At 45.5% G+C, this 15,747-nt stretch overlaps 1 protein-coding gene across 2 annotated transcripts in view; it reads left to right on the forward strand.

Moving 5' to 3' along the window:
* The window catches only part of LOC147112851 (HBS1-like protein), a 179,115-nt gene that overhangs the window by 129,410 nt on the left and 33,958 nt on the right, over positions 1-15,747 (forward strand). The gene's annotated exons all lie outside the window — the stretch shown is intronic.

Raw genomic sequence — 15,747 nt, forward strand, 5'->3', positions numbered from 1 at the left:
TGTCTTTGTCCAAATCATTTGTATAAAAGGAAAACAAAGGAGCTTCCCCTTACAGACCTCTGGAGCACAGCACTACATACATTCTGCCATTCGAAAACTATTCCCCTATGCTCTGCTTTCTGTTCCCTAGACATTTTCTACTTGTGTGGCTGCACCTTGAATTCAACTAAATTGGTGAAGCATGACCTGCCCTTTACAACTATTTCATCCCATCTAATGGGTGCTAGAAGTTTACCTGGACCTGAAGTAACACGGGCCTATCATTTCCAGACTTAACTCTTTCCCCTTGAACCATGGTGTAACATTAGTTAGGCTGAGGTTGGAGTATTGTATACAGTTTTGGGCACACCAATATAGGAAGTAAGAGCAATAGAATAGGTGCAGCATAGATTCACTAGAATGTTACCAGAGATGAGGAGTTAGAGTTATGAAGAGCTTCTTTAGAAGACTTTTTTCACTAGAACTGAGAAGTTTAAGGGGTGACCTGATAGAGGTCTGAAGGTTTATGATTGGGTAAATACTGATAGATTGGCCAGAATTTTCACATTGCAGAGAGTGCGGGTTTGCGAGCAGGTTGGCAGTTAAAAGCATTGAAATTGACCGCCTTCATACCGCTGTATCTTTAACTCGGGTGCGTTTCCTCAGCACGCCACGGAGCTGCTTAGGAGAGGTGGGTGACCTCGTTGAAGTATTTAACAGCTCGTTGAGAGACCCTTAGGCTTTTTAACCTGAAGTTTCAGCTTTTAAACCTGAGGTTTCAGCTTTTACTGCTTGTGCACGGGATTCACAGACTTCTTGAACCTCACCTGTGAAGGGGAGGCGGGAGCTCAGTGGCACTGGGAGTAATCTCTGGATTACTCCCAGTGCCACGTGCTAGTGAGTATAGGAATGGGAGGATAGAGCAGATGAATGCGTGGCTAAGGAGTTGGTGTAGGGGGGAGGGTTTTACTTTCCTGGATCACTGGGCCTGCTTCTGGGAAAGGTGGGACTTGTACAAGTCGGATGGGTTGCACCTGAACCAGAGCGGGACAAATATCCTTGCGGGGAGGTTTGCTAGCACTGTTGGGGGGGGTTTAAACTAACTTGGCAGGGGGATGGGATACAGAGGGGAGCTGAAATAGGGGGTGATGTGCTGCCAATTATAGAGAAAAAAACAAGTCAGCTTGGTAGACAGGGCAAATATATAAGGGCAAGGCTGGATGGCATCTATTTTAATGCAAGGAGTCTTGCAAATAAGGTGGATGAACTGAAGGTGTTGATAAACACATGGGAGTATGATATTGTTGCTATCACGGAGACATGGTTGAGGGAGGGGCAAGACTGGCAGCTCAATATTCCGGGGTACAGAATCTTCAGGCGAGACAGAGGGGGAGGTATAAGAGGAGGGGGTGTCGCAATATTAATTAAGGAGTCAATTACTGCAGGAAGGAGGGATGATATATTAGCAGGTTCCTCTAATGAGGCCATATGGGTGGAGCTTAAAAACAAAAAGGGGGCAAGCACTTTGCTGGGAGTGTACTATAGGCCTCCAAACAGTCAGGGGGAGATAGAGGAACAGATATGTAGGCAAATCTCAGAGAAATGTGCAAATAATAGGGTAATAATAATGGGGGATTTCAACTTCCCCAATATTAACTGGGATAGTCAGAGTGTGAAAGGCTCAGAGGGTGTAGAATTCTTAAAGTGCATCCAGGAGAGCTTTTTGAGCCAGCATGTAGAAAGTCCTACAAGAGAGGGGGCGGTACTGGACCTAATTCTAGGGAATGTGGCTGGCCAAGTGGAAAAAGTGCTAGTAGGGGAGCACTTTGGTGATAGTGACCATAATATGTTAAGATTTAAGGTGGTCATGGAAAAGGACATGGATGGGCCGGAAATAAAGGTTCTAAATTGGGGGAAGGCCGATTTTAATAGGATAAGGCAGGATCTGGCCAAAATGGACTGGGATCAGCTACTTGTAGGAAAATCCGCATCGGAGCAATGGGAGGCTTTCAGAAGGGAGATTGAGATCATACAATGGCAACATGTTCCCGTAAAGGTCAAGGGTGGTTCCAAAAACCACAGGGAACCTTGGATGTCAGGGGATATACGAGAATGGATTAGGAAAAAAAGGAGGGCTTTTGGCAGATACAAAAGGCTAAAGACGGAGGAAGCCCTAGAGGAGTACAAAAAGTGCAGGGAGATACTTAAAAAAAGAAATTAGGAGATCAAGGAGGGGCCATGAAATAACACTGGCGAGCAAAATAAAGGAAAATCCTAAGATGTTTTATAAGTATATTAAGGGTAAGAGGATAACTAGGGAAAAAATAGGGCCCATTAGGGACAAAAGTGGCAATCTGTGTGTGGAGCCGGAAGATGTAGGAGGGGTTCTAAATGAAATTTTTGCATCTGTTTTCACTATGGAGAAGGACGATGTAGACATAGAAATAGGGCGGGGGGACTGTGATATGCTCGAACATATTAACATCGAGAGGGAGGAGGTATTGGCGGTTTTAGCTGGCCTAAAAATGGATAAATCCCCAGGCCCGGATGAAATGTATCCCAGGCTGCTGTGTGAGGCAAAGGAAGAGATTGCGGGGGCTCTAACACATATATTCAGGACCTCTCTGGCCACAGGGGATGTGCCAGAGGACTGGAGAACCGCTAATGTAGTACCACTATTCAAGAAGGGAAGTAGGGAAAAACCGGGGAACTACAGGCCAGTGAGCCTAACATCAGTGGTAGGAAAATTATTGGAAAAAATTCTGAGGGACAAAATTTGTCTCCACTTGGAGAGACGAGGATCAATCAGGGATAGTCAACATGGCTTTGTCAAGGGAAGATCATGTCTGACTAATTTGATTGAATTTTTTGAGGGGGTGACTAGGTGTGTGGACGAGGGTAACGCAGTGGATGTGGTATACATGGATTTCAGTAAGGCCTTCGATAAAGTCCCGCACAGGAGACTGGTCAAGAAGGTAAGAGCCCATGGAATCCAGGGTGCCTTGGCACATTGGATACAAAACTGGCTTAGTGGCAGAAGGCAGAAGGTGATGGTCGAAGGTTGTTTTTGTGACTGGAAGCCTGTGGCCAGTGGGGTACCACAGGGATCAGTGCTGGGTAGGGTTGCAAAATTCTGGGAATTTTTAAAAGAGGAAACTTTCCATGGGAATTTTTGGGAATTTATGGGAATTTTGAGTTTTTTTGCACACTGATGGTTTTTGTCTCTGACCCTATTATCTTTGTCGTCAAAATAGACATACTGTTCCATACAAATAAAAACAGGCTTTCAAAACTTTATTTAGGTTATAATTTTGAACTTTATTGAACCCCCACAAAAAAGACCCATCTAAAATAAAATAAAAAGAGCGTCAGCTTATTTAGCCTGTAATTTGTCCTTATTTTGTCCCTTTGAGTCTTCTACTCATGAGTCTTCTGAGTCTTCTACTCCTCATTGCTCCTCCTGATTCTCTGACTCTGGCTCTGACGTGTCCATTTCCTCCTCCGTGTCAGTGTCTAGCTGTGTGGTGGACACTTCTGTATCTGGCTCAATAAGCTGTAGGTTCGCCTGGATAGCCACCAGTTTCTCCACTCTCTTGTTAGTCAGCCTGTTGCGCACCTTTGTATGCGTATTCCCAAAAAGTGATCAGTTTCGTTCAGAGGCCGCTGATGAAGGTGGGATTTGGAGTATCACCGATGCAATAGGTGACAGGGCCTCAGATGCACAAAGTCCCTTCCACCAGGTATGTGCACTGATATGCTTGCATGATTCCCATATCCCATCCCCATTCCAAAGACCTTGCTTGGTAGAGAACTTTGCCAGACTTCCCAGAACTTTGCCCACATCCAGATTGAGATGGTGTGAGAGGATAGAAATCACACTGTAAGCGCTGTTGATCTGTTCTCCAGAAAGTATTGGTCTCCCAACATGCTTTGGGTCCAGCATGTATGCTGCAGCATGAATCGGCTTGACACAAAATTCTTGACGCGTCTGTATGAATTGAACAATTGCCTTCTCCTCTGCTTTGAGCAGCAGGGATGTGGGTAGGGCAATGCTGATTTGTTCTTTTAAATCAGTGAAAAGCCTGAGAACATCTGACAAGACAGCATCATCTCCTTCAATCTGAGCAATTGCAGATGCTACTGGTGAGAGTAGTTTAAGGCTGCTAACCACTCTCTCCCAAAACACATCATCCAGCAGTATTTTCTTGATGGTGGTTTCCAGATCCCCAGACTGGGATATTGCCATTTCTTGCAGCGACTCCTTACCCTCCAGAAGGCTGTTGTACATTATGACAACACCACCCCATCTAGTGTTGCTGGGCAGCTTCAGTGTGGTGTTCTTGTTGTTTGTCATTTGCTTGGAGTTGTAGGTTGCTGCAACTACCTGTTTTCCCCTGACATACTTAACAACTTGCTTGGCTCTCTTGTACAGTGCTTCCATGGTTCTCAAACCCATGATGTCCTTGAGGAGCAGGTTAAGCCCATGAGCTGCGCACCCAATAGACGTAATATGAGGGTGGGCCTCCTCCACTTGAGCCCAAGCAGCCTTCATATTCGCAGCATTGTCAGTAACTACTGCAAAGACCTTTTGTGATTCAAGATCGTTGATGACCGCTTTCAGCTCATCAGCAATGTATGTGCCTGTGTGTCTGTTGTCCTTCATGTCTGTGCTCTTGAAGAACACTGGGAGAGGAGTGGAGACGATGTAGTTTATGATGCCCTCCCCTCGTACATTTGACCACCCATCTGAGATAACTGCACCACAGTCTGCCATCGCTATCGTTTCTTTGAGCTTTCCTTGGACTCTGTTATACACAGCCTCCAGCAAATAAGTAGACAAAGCATGTCTGGTGGGAGGACAGTATGCAGGGCGAATAACATTGAAAAATCTCTTCCAGTACACATTGGCTGTGAGCTTGAGGGGTGAGCCTGTTGCATATACAGCTCGAGCAAGGCACTCATCTGCATTCTTCTGGCTATGGTTATCCATTGTATCAAAGAACCTTCCAAGTGGGCCAGGAGTTGCTGATGATAAGGAGCCTGATGCTGAATGAGAACCATCATCTTTTTGAATGGAAGCAGAGGAACTCTGGGCTGACTGCTGTGAGCTTTGAGTGAAGTTGTTGCATTTGGATAAATGCTGCTGCATCTTTGTGGCATTCTTTACATATGGCTTTCTACAGTGTTTGCACATGTACACAGTCTTTCCATCTTTAATGCCTGGGGTAAAATGCTTCCAAACATCCGACGGTAAACGTGGCATTGTTCTATGCAGAGAAATAAAGGGCATTCATCTCTGTGTCGAACTGCGGTCGATCAGCACGATTGCAACAGGGTGAGTAAATTTTTCCTGATGCTCCATGTGATGGAAGCATGACCTGTACACACACAACGCTACATCACCAATAGTGTATTATTTTGTATATTTTAAATTGAAGGACAACAGAGTTCAACAAGTAACTGGTTTATTTGGTATAAAGTCTGATTTGCTTACTGCATCATCACAACATCAGCAGAAAACAAAATGACTTCCCTCAGGACCCCTAACCTGGATCTTAAAAAAACTATAGCAGCCTTACAGATGCCTGCAGGCCAATCACAATTCGGTATGCAAATATTACAAATAGAGGGAGCTAATCGCTCATCCACTCATCCAACCAATCAGGACACATTTGTTCACAGTCACACACAAAACTTGTAATTATTAAAACAAGCCAAGTAAGAAGATAAACATATATTGATTAAGAAATTCCTTAATAATTAAGATTCCATCTCTGTTAGTAATTTTAAGAGAGGACCTGTGGGGGGAAAAAAAAGAAAGAAATACAAAAAAAACAATATTATGCTAGCATGTGCTTTTTTGGGCAAAATTCCCAAAATTCCCAAGCTAAACTTCCCGTGGAAAATTTCCGGAAATTTACCGGAAACTTTCCACCCCTTTACAACCCTAGTGCTGGGTCCCTTGCTGTTTGTGGTCTACATTAATGACTTGGATATGAATGTAAAAGGTATGATCAGTAAGTTTGCGGATGATACAAAAATTGGTAGGGTGGTAAATAGCGAGGAGGGTAGCCTCAGTCTGCAGGACGATATAGATGGGTTGGTCAGATGGGCGGAACAGTGGCAAATGGAATTTAACCCGGAAAAGTGCGAGGTGATGCACTTTGGGGGGACTAACAAGGCAAGGGAATACATAATGAATGGTAAGACCCTAGGCAAGACGGAGGGTCAGAGGGATCTGGGTGTGCAAGTACACAGATCCCTGAAGGCGGCGGAACAGGTGGATAAGGTGGTAAAAAAGGCATATGGGATACTTGCCTTCATTAGCCGAGGCATTGAATATAAGAGCAAGGAGGTTATGATGGAGCTGTATAAAACACTGGTTAGGCCACAGCTGGAATACTGTGTGCAGTTCTGGTCGCCACACTACAGGAAGGATGTGATTGCGTTGGAGAGGGTGCAGAGGAGGTTCACCAGGATGTTGCCAGGGCTGGAGCGCTTCAGCTATGAAGAGAGACTGGGCAGATTGGGTTTGTTTTCCTTGGAGCAGAGGAGGCTGAGGGGGGACATGATTGAGGTGTACAAAATTATGAGGGGCATAGATAGGACGGATGCTGAGGAGCTTTTTCCCTTAGTAGAGGGGTCAATAACTAGGGGGCATAGATTCAAGGTAAAGGGCGGGAGGTTTAGAGGGGATTTGAGAAAGAACTTTTTCACCCAGAGGGTGGTTGGAGTCTGGAACTCACTGCCTGAAAGGGTTGTGGAGGCAGGAACCCTCACAACATTTAAGAAGCATTTGGATGAGCACTTGAAATGCCACAGCATACAAGGCTACGGACCAAATGCTGGAATATGGGATTAGATTAGACAGGGCTTGATGGCCGGCGCGGACACGATGGGCCGAAGGGCCTCTATCCGTGCTGTATAACTCTATGACTCTATTGTGCGAGTTCATGAAGTGACAGCTGGAAAAAGCACATAAATACTCACACCTTACACCTGCTTCCTTGTGTAAGGGAATGACTTTTGCTGACTCCATTTTGTACAGAGAATTTGCTTTCAGGAGTTTGTAGGTGATTTCTGCAACCTCTGAAGCCACTCTTACTACATTGCAAGTCACTCTCACTACATTGGAGGATTGTGCCTCTGATTTCCACTTTACCTGGCATCTATTAGATCAGCATGGGTGCCACTTATGCTGTTTCACCTTGGACCTTAGATTCGGACCAAGATGAGCACCAGCAGCCTTCTCCTCAACGACCTGATGCTCCACAGGAGAGGGGGTCAGCACAGGGGTGCACCTCGCCGGAGGTGATACTCCCAACACAGGGAATACAGGCAGAGGATGAGCCTCCTGGACATGACTGAACAGCAGTGCTTCAGGAGGCTCAGGCTATCACATCAAGTCATGGCAGACATTTGTAGCTTGCTGGAAGAAGACCTGCTACCCAGAGGACCTGGTGGACATGCCTTACCACCGCCCTCAACTTCTTCACCTCAGGCTCCTTCCAGAGATCTGCAGCAGACATTTACAGGATCTCACAGTCAGCTGCCCACAAACCCAGGTGATCGATGCCATGTTTCACAAGTCAGGCACTTATGTGCACTTTGCCACTGACAAAGTATGATTGAGCGGGCGCTCGGCTTTGCAGTTCTGGCTGGCTTCCCACAGGTGCAGGGCATCATTGACTGCACGCATGTTGCCATCGAGCCACCCCCAGATCACCCAGGAGTGTTCGTGAACCGCAAGGGCTTCCACTCCCTCAATGTGCAGCTCATCCACAGCCATAAAAAGATCATCATGCATATGTGCGCCAGATTCCCTGGCAGCTGTCATAACTCTTTCCTCCCGCACAGTCCACCCTCCCTCAGCTCTTCACACCTCCGAACAGACTTACCGGCTGGCTGCTTGGAGACAAGGGCTATCCGCTGAAGACATGGCTGATGACACCCTTGAGGAGGCCAAGCAATGAGGCCAAGGAGCACTATAATGAAAGCCACATGACGACCAGAATTGTCATAGAGCAAGCAATGCACTTCAGATGCCTTGACAGATCTGGAGGAGCCCTTCAGTATGCACCAGCCAGGGTCTCCAGAATGATTGTCGTATGCTGCGCGCTGCACAACAAAGAGCAGCAGCGAGGATTGGAGTTGCAGGAGGAGCAAGGTGTAGAGCCTCTTCGGAGAAGGAGGAGGAGCAGGTGGAACACGAGGAGGAGGACTCTGAGGTGGACATGGAACTAGCAGCAGCGCACATTGCTGCCCGCGATGGTCTCATAATGGCCAGATTTAGTTAACTTGCACCAGTGCACCCATTTGGATTTCAAATGCTGTACCAACTCTTCCAGCAAGCATGTTCTCATTTGGCGCGTTTGCTCCTCCATGCAGGTGGCCATCCTTTCGATGGAAGAGCACATCGTCGCCATCGTCTGTGCCCTGCGGCAAGGACTCTCCACTGCTGTCCCTGTCTCCACCATCTGCTCTTGCTCACTTGTGATGTGTGAGACACCAGGTGACAACACTACTCTGTCTCACAGGACCCACCGAGGTGAGCGTATCTGCGCTGGTGCTAGGTACGCATGGATCTGCTCACGGTGCACCCTCAGAGACTGGAGCTCCTCCTCCGGCTGGAAAGAGAGCTGGGGGGGGCGGACACTTGATGGACCTGTGGGAGAGTAAAGACATGAATTAGAACTCTTATATGAATGTTTAACATCACCATTAGGCACATGATATTTCACTGGCTGCTGACATCAAGTCACCATGAGTGACTGTTGTATGCCATGTGGCTGTATGATATTTAATTCTATCACTAGGTTGCTAGGAGGTCCCCCTCTCTCCATCTCCTCCCACCACCCTGCTGCTCACTTCATGGGCGATCTCCAGCCAAGCCCTCTTTGTTTCACTGGCTGTCCTCTTCCTGCCATCACCAGGGAAGAGGACCTCCTTCCATGCTCTCACTACCTGGAACAGGATGTCCAGGGAGGAATCAGAAAACCTGGGCACAGCCTTCTGGCGCTGAGACTGCATCCTTGTTGGCTATAAATGCTTGCGTGCTCACAGTCAAAGTATTGGATGTAACAGCGACAGGCACCTCTCACAACCACCTCAAACCCTCCTACAACAACCTTCAGCTCTGATGTGTGCAAGGCTCCTTTTAAATAGGCGAGCTGAAGGCGCGTCATCCGTGATGTCATCAGACCCGCTCCAGTTAATTGGCTGGAAAACCCGCATGACTCCGTCAATTGATGTAGTTAAGTTAAACACATAGTGGAGAGCGTGCTGATGGAAAGTTTATGATGGCTACACGGCCCCCTGCACCCGAACCCACTCGCAGCTAATAATTCAGCCCATTGTTTCCACTAGGAAGCAAGGCAGTAACTCGAGGGCAAAATTTTAAGATAATCACAAAAAGAATTAGAGAGGGTAGGAAAAGAATTATTTGCACACAGGGTGATTAGAATGTGGAATTCTCTGCCAAAAACCGTTGTTGAAGCAGAGTCCATATTTTTTATAATGAATTTAAGAAAGCATATTCACATATATATTTTATATAGGCATTGTACGTTTGCATACACAGCCCGTGGAGGGCTACATTGATACATCCCCAAAAATGTATCTAAAAGAGAGTTCGATAATTGCTTAGAAGAGGATAGGGTATTTTTGAGAGAGCAGGAGAGTGAGATTAGACTAGGTGGCTCCTGGGGAGAAAAGTACTGGAGCAGACTTAACGGGCTGAAGGTTAATCTTGAGTAATCCTGCAACCTTGCAGTCTATATGACTTGTATTTTACTGTTTAACACCCATTGACCTAAACCAACTGCTGTTTTTTTAATAGAGGCAACAGCAGTATATGCAAAAGTGTACTTTATTTAGAAACTATTTGTTACCTAAATTACAAGTTCATTAGTATGTTTCTTGTCCTTCCCTCCTATTTATAGGCTGCCCTCTATTTTCCCTGTAGAATTGTTTGGCCGATGGCTTGCAGTCCGATATTAGAATGGAAATATAGAGATAAAACTATTTGAGTAGCATTAAGAGTATTGAAAGTACCAGTTAACAAATATTAATACCACGAATACTGAGCATAACAGAAGTGAAAAGTGAAAGAAGCGAAGTGACATGTTCATCTCTTGTAAAGCCCTTGTCTTGGCCTGATTTACTGCTGCTTGTTAGTAACAAAGTGCTGTGGTAAACATGGAACCATGTAAACTGATGTCAGTGTTAGGCAGCTAATGTCATTGTCAGCACAACAGCATAGCAGCAGTTCACAACAGTCATCTATACCTCCTGCAAAACTTACTTCTCTTGTGATTCAAACAAACTACCAGTTTCAAAAACTGTTACATTATGTGGCTCTTCAAATCCACATCACTGATTAATGATCCATGATATAAAAACATCAATGATTAGGAACGTAAGTAATGCGTATACTATAAAATATATTTTATTCACCTAAACTATTTTACACACTATGAAGTTTAGGTATTAATTGCCTAATTTTTTTTGGAAATATCACAACACAACACGGTATTGATCCAGGGAATTACTCAGCAAGTTGACATCAGCCGATTACTCAGTCACTTAATACCTTGTTGCTGGTTCCTACTATTTTATCAACCTCACGATCACCTGGTAAGATCAGTGTTCACAAAAGCAGCTGGTGGAAGAGTCAGTCCATCAGCCCTACCAGGGCTCTCAAAACCAGAAAATTGAACAATTGATCAGCCAGCTAAAATAGTGGAGTTGAGTGTGCATTGGCTGGTCTATTTTCTATTTTTTGTGCATATATTATTTACAAACGTTTTGTGTTCAAGTACATTAACTACACCCATGATGTTTGATGCCATCATTAGCCCATGATTTTTATATACCCTTCTAACATGCTCAAAGCCATCAATGTTTAATGCTGGCTTTTGTTGGGACAGTATTTTGGAAGTGCTTTTCCTGTTTATATCACAAGATAATGGATTAGGAAGGCCATTCAACTCAACTTCTTTTGCCCATCCAGTAAAACTTTAAAGTCACCACATTCAGGAAAAACATATTCCGCTAAAAGGAAAGAACAAACTAAACACGAATGAGACTCCATGGATGAATAAAGACAAAAGGGAACAATTGAGGGTAAGGAAAGAGGCATACATTAAGTACATACGGGGAAAAATTCAGTTGGTTGCGCCACCCATTAGCGCCTTAAGAGGGCGCTAAGTGGGGCGCAAACCAACTAGCGCCCGGGTGCGGCACTGCCCACGCCTCCCGCCAAATTCAGCGGGAGGTTAGTGGTGGCGCTAACCGTTAGCGCTGAGCCGCTGGCGATGACGTCATCGGTGTGCACAGCGCCCCGCTCATGCCCCGGCCGCAATCTTCAGGAGCGCCCCCTGACTTACCGCCGGACGCTATGTCCCACAGGGTCAGGGTGGCGTACCTGCGGCCGGGGAGGTGCAAATTAAAGGCGAGGTGCGGGGCGGCCATTTTTGTTGGCTGCCTGCCAGCACCTGCCTGCGCTCCCGTCCCCAGCCTCCGGAACCTCCCCCCCCCCCCCCCCCCCCCCCCCCCCCCGCGGAGTGCCGGCTGCGCTCCAAGAGCCCGGCACTTCTCTTGGGTGCCGGGCTCTTTTGCCTGCACTCCTGATCCCCGGGGGCCCAGCTGGGCCCCACATCGCGCTGCACAAGGCCCCACCTCTTTAAGAAGGGGAGGAAGGCCTGCAATACCGCAGCGCGACGTGCCACAGCCATGTGGCGCTGTGGCACGTAGCGCCACGATATTCACTCGCAGCGCCCCAAGAGGGAGGCGGGGTGCCTCCAGTAGCGCCCCGCTTCCCTTTGGGGCGCAAACAACCAATTTCCGGCGCGGGGGCGCTAATTTTTCCGGGGCGTAGCGCCCCAAACGGGGCTATACTGAATTTCACCCCCATAGACAGCAGGGGAGTACATGATAAGGGAGAATATGAAGGGATTAGGAGAAAAATCAACAAAAAAAAATCAGAAGGCAAAGAGGAACTATGAAATTAAATTATCAAGGAACATAAAACAAAATAGTAAAATATTTTACAGGCACACCAATAAAAAAAGGAAGGTTCGGCTGGGAATAGGGCCGTTAATGGATAGAGAAGACAATACCACAGGTAACAATAGGGAGATGGCAGAAATATTAAATCATTATTTCGCTTTGGTATTTACGAGGGAAATAGAACAAGTGGACATGACATTGGATGATGAGATTAGTAATGAGATAAGTGCATTTAAAATTTTAAAAAGGGGATATACTAAATAAACTAATCAAACTCAGAGGATAAAACCCCTGGTCCGGATAGATTGCATTTTAAAAGAATCTAGGGAAGAGATAGCAGAGGCATTACTACAAATATTTAATAATTCGTTGGAAAAAGGTGTGGTGCCAGAGGACTGGCGGATAGCTAATGTAATACCTATATTTAAGAAGGGGGATAGAACATGTCCAGAGAATTATAGACCAATCAACTTAACATCGGTGGTAGGAAAAATAATGGAATCCCTACTAAAGGAGAGAATAGAACACCTAGAAACAAAAAGTATAATAATGAATAGTCAGCATGGATTTCAAAAGGGAAAATCTTGCTTGACTAACCTTATTGAATTTTTTGAAGAGGTAACAGAGAGAGTAGACAATGGTACTGCAGTAGATGTAATCTATCTAGGTTTTCAAAAGGCCTTCAATAAGATACCCCATAATACACTGATGAATAAGGTCAGAGAATGTGGAGTCAGGAGACAAGTAGCAGAATGGATTGCTAGTGGGCTTCAAGACAGAAAGCAGGGAGTGGGAGTAAAGGGTAGCTATTCACAGTGGCAGAGGGTGGGTAGTGCTGTTACATAGAAACATAGAAGATAGGAGCAGGAGTAGGCCATTCGGCCCCTCGAGCCTGCTCCGCCATTCAATGAGATCATGGCTGATCATCCAAATTCAGTACTCTGTCCCTGCCTTCTCTCCATATCCCTTGATCCTTTTAGCCTTAAGAAATATGTCTAACTCCTTCTTGAATATATTTAATGAATTGGCCTCTACTGCCTTCTGTGGTAGAGAATTCCACAGGTTCACCACTCTCTGGGTGAAGAAATGCCTTCTCATCTCTGTCCTAAATGGCTTACCCCTTATCCTTAGACTGTGACCCCTGGTTCTGGACTCCCCTGCCATCGGGAACATCCTTCCTGCATCTAGTCTGTCTAGTCCTGTTAGAATTTTATAAGTTTCAATGATATCCCCTCTCATTCTTCTAAACTCCAGCGAGTATAAGCCCAATCGACCCAATTTCTCCTCATAGTCATTCCTGCCATCCCAGGTATCAGCCTGGTGAATCTTCGCTGCACTCCCTCCATGGCAAGAACATCCTTCCTCAGATAAGGCGACCAAAATTGCACACAATACCCAAGATGTGGTCTCACCAAGGCCCTGTACAACTGCAGCAAGACATCCTTGTTCCTGTACTCGAACCCTCTCGCTACGAAGGCCAACATACCATTTGCCTTCTTAACCGCCTGCTGCACCTGCATGCTTACCTTCAGCGACTGGTGCACAAGGACACCCAGGTCTCGTTGCACTTCCCCTTCTCCCAATCTATTGCCATTCAGATAATCTGCGTTCCTGTTTTTGACACCAAAGTGGATAACCTCGCATTTATCCACGTTATATTGCATCTGCCATGCTTCTGCCCAATCACCCAACCTGTCCAAATCACACTGGAGTTTCTCGGCATCCTCCTCATAGCACACACGCCCACCCAGCTTTGTGTCATCTGCAAACTTGGAGATATTACATCTAGTTCCCTCGTCTAGATCATTAATATATATTGTGAATAGCTGGGGTCCTAACACCGATCCCTGCGGTACCCCACTAGTCACTGCCTGCCACTTGGCAAAAGACTTGTTTATTCCACCTCTTTGCTTTCTGTCTGCCAACCAGTTCTCTATCCAAGTCAATACCTTGCCCCCAATCCCATGTGCCTTAATTTTACACGCTAATCTCTTATGCGGGACCTTATCGAAAGCCTTCTGAAAGTCCAAATACACCACATCCACTGGTTCTCCCTTATCTATTCTACCAGTTATATCCTCAAAAAATTCCAGTAGATTAGTCAAGCATGATTTACCTTTTGTAAATCCATGTTGACTTTGTCCGATCCTGTCACTGTTTTCCAAGTGCTCTGCTATTACATCTTTTATAATGGACTCTAGCATTTTCCCCACTACCGATGTCAGGCTTACCGGTCTATAATTCCCCGTTTTCTCTCTACCGCCTTTTTTGAATAGTGGGGTAACATTAGCTACCCTCCAATCCATGGGTACTGTTCCAGAGTCTATTGAATTTTGGAAGATGACCAGCAGTGCATCTACTATTTCTAGGGCCACTTCCTTAAGTACCCTAGGATGTAGATTATCAGGCCCTGGGGATTTATCGGCCTTCAATCCCGTCAATTTCCCTAACACCAGTTCCCTACAAATACTGATTTCTTTCAGTTCCTCCCTCTCATTAGACCCTATGTTCCCCGACATCTCTGGGAGGACATTAATAAACTTGCAAAATGGGCAAATAATTGGCAAATGAAGTTCAATACAGATAAATGTGAGGTATTACATTTTGGTCGGAAGAATAGGGAGGTCACTTATCACTTGGAGGGTGCGAGTCTAGGTGGGGTAGAGGAACAAAGGGATCTTGGAGTACAAATACACATCACTAAAAGTTGCGTCACAGGTTAGCAAGGCCATAAAAAAAGCAAACCCAACTATTGTTTATTTCTAGAGGGATAGAATTGAAAAGTAGGGAAGTTATGCTAAACCTGTATCTAACCTTGGTTAGACCACACTTGCAGTACTGCGTGCAGTTTTGGTCACCATATTATAAAAAGGATATAGAGGCACTGGAGAGGGTGCAGAGAAGATTTACAAGGATGATACCAGAAATGCGAGGGTATACCTATCAGGAGAGGATGAACAGGCTGGGTCTCTTTTCTCTTGAAAAACGAAGGCTGAGGAGTGATCTAATAGAGGTCTTTAAAATATGAAAGGTTTTGATAGAGTGGACACAGAGAGTGTGTTTCCACTTGTGGGGAAGAGCATAACTAGAGGCCATCAATATAAGATAGTCATCAAGAAATCCAATCGGGAATTCAGAAGAAACTTCTTTACCCAAAGAGTGGTGAGAATGTTGAACTCGCTACCACAGGGAGTGGTTGAAGCATATGAGGGAGAAGGGAATAGAGGGTTACGCTGATAGAGTTAGATGAGGAAAGATGGGAGGAGGCTCAAGTGGAGCATAAATGCCGGCACGGACTGGTTGGGCTGAATGGCCTGTTTCTGTGCCGTATATCCTATGTAATCTTTTCTTAAAAGATTCCAGGTTTATGCTTTTGCTTCTCTTTCTGAAAGTCCATTCCATCCGTTGATCACTCTGTATGAAGAACAATTTCCAACTATCAATCCTAAATTTATCTTTTACTTGTTTGAACTTATATCCCACTCGTATAGTTTAATTTAAAGTAATATTCTAGATTAACTTTTTTTATTCCCCCAAATACTTTAATTACTCTGTAAGATTACCTCTCAAATGCCTCCTTTCCAGGCTACTTGTGTTTCACTGTGAAGATCTATTGGCTTTACTTGCAAATGTAAATGGTCAATGCTAGCTCCCACCCCCAACTAAGTTGGGCAGTTTGGGTGAGGATCCTGCAACTATACCACAAGGGTGCCTTGGCCAGTGATGCAACATCTTTGGGGGCCCATCCCATCCCTCTGC

Source organism: Somniosus microcephalus, chromosome 9 (assembly GCF_052327205.1).
Source record: "Somniosus microcephalus isolate GS21.2 chromosome 9, FLI_Smic_1.0, whole genome shotgun sequence".
In the NCBI taxonomy this organism is placed as follows: Eukaryota; Metazoa; Chordata; class Chondrichthyes; order Squaliformes; family Somniosidae; genus Somniosus; species Somniosus microcephalus.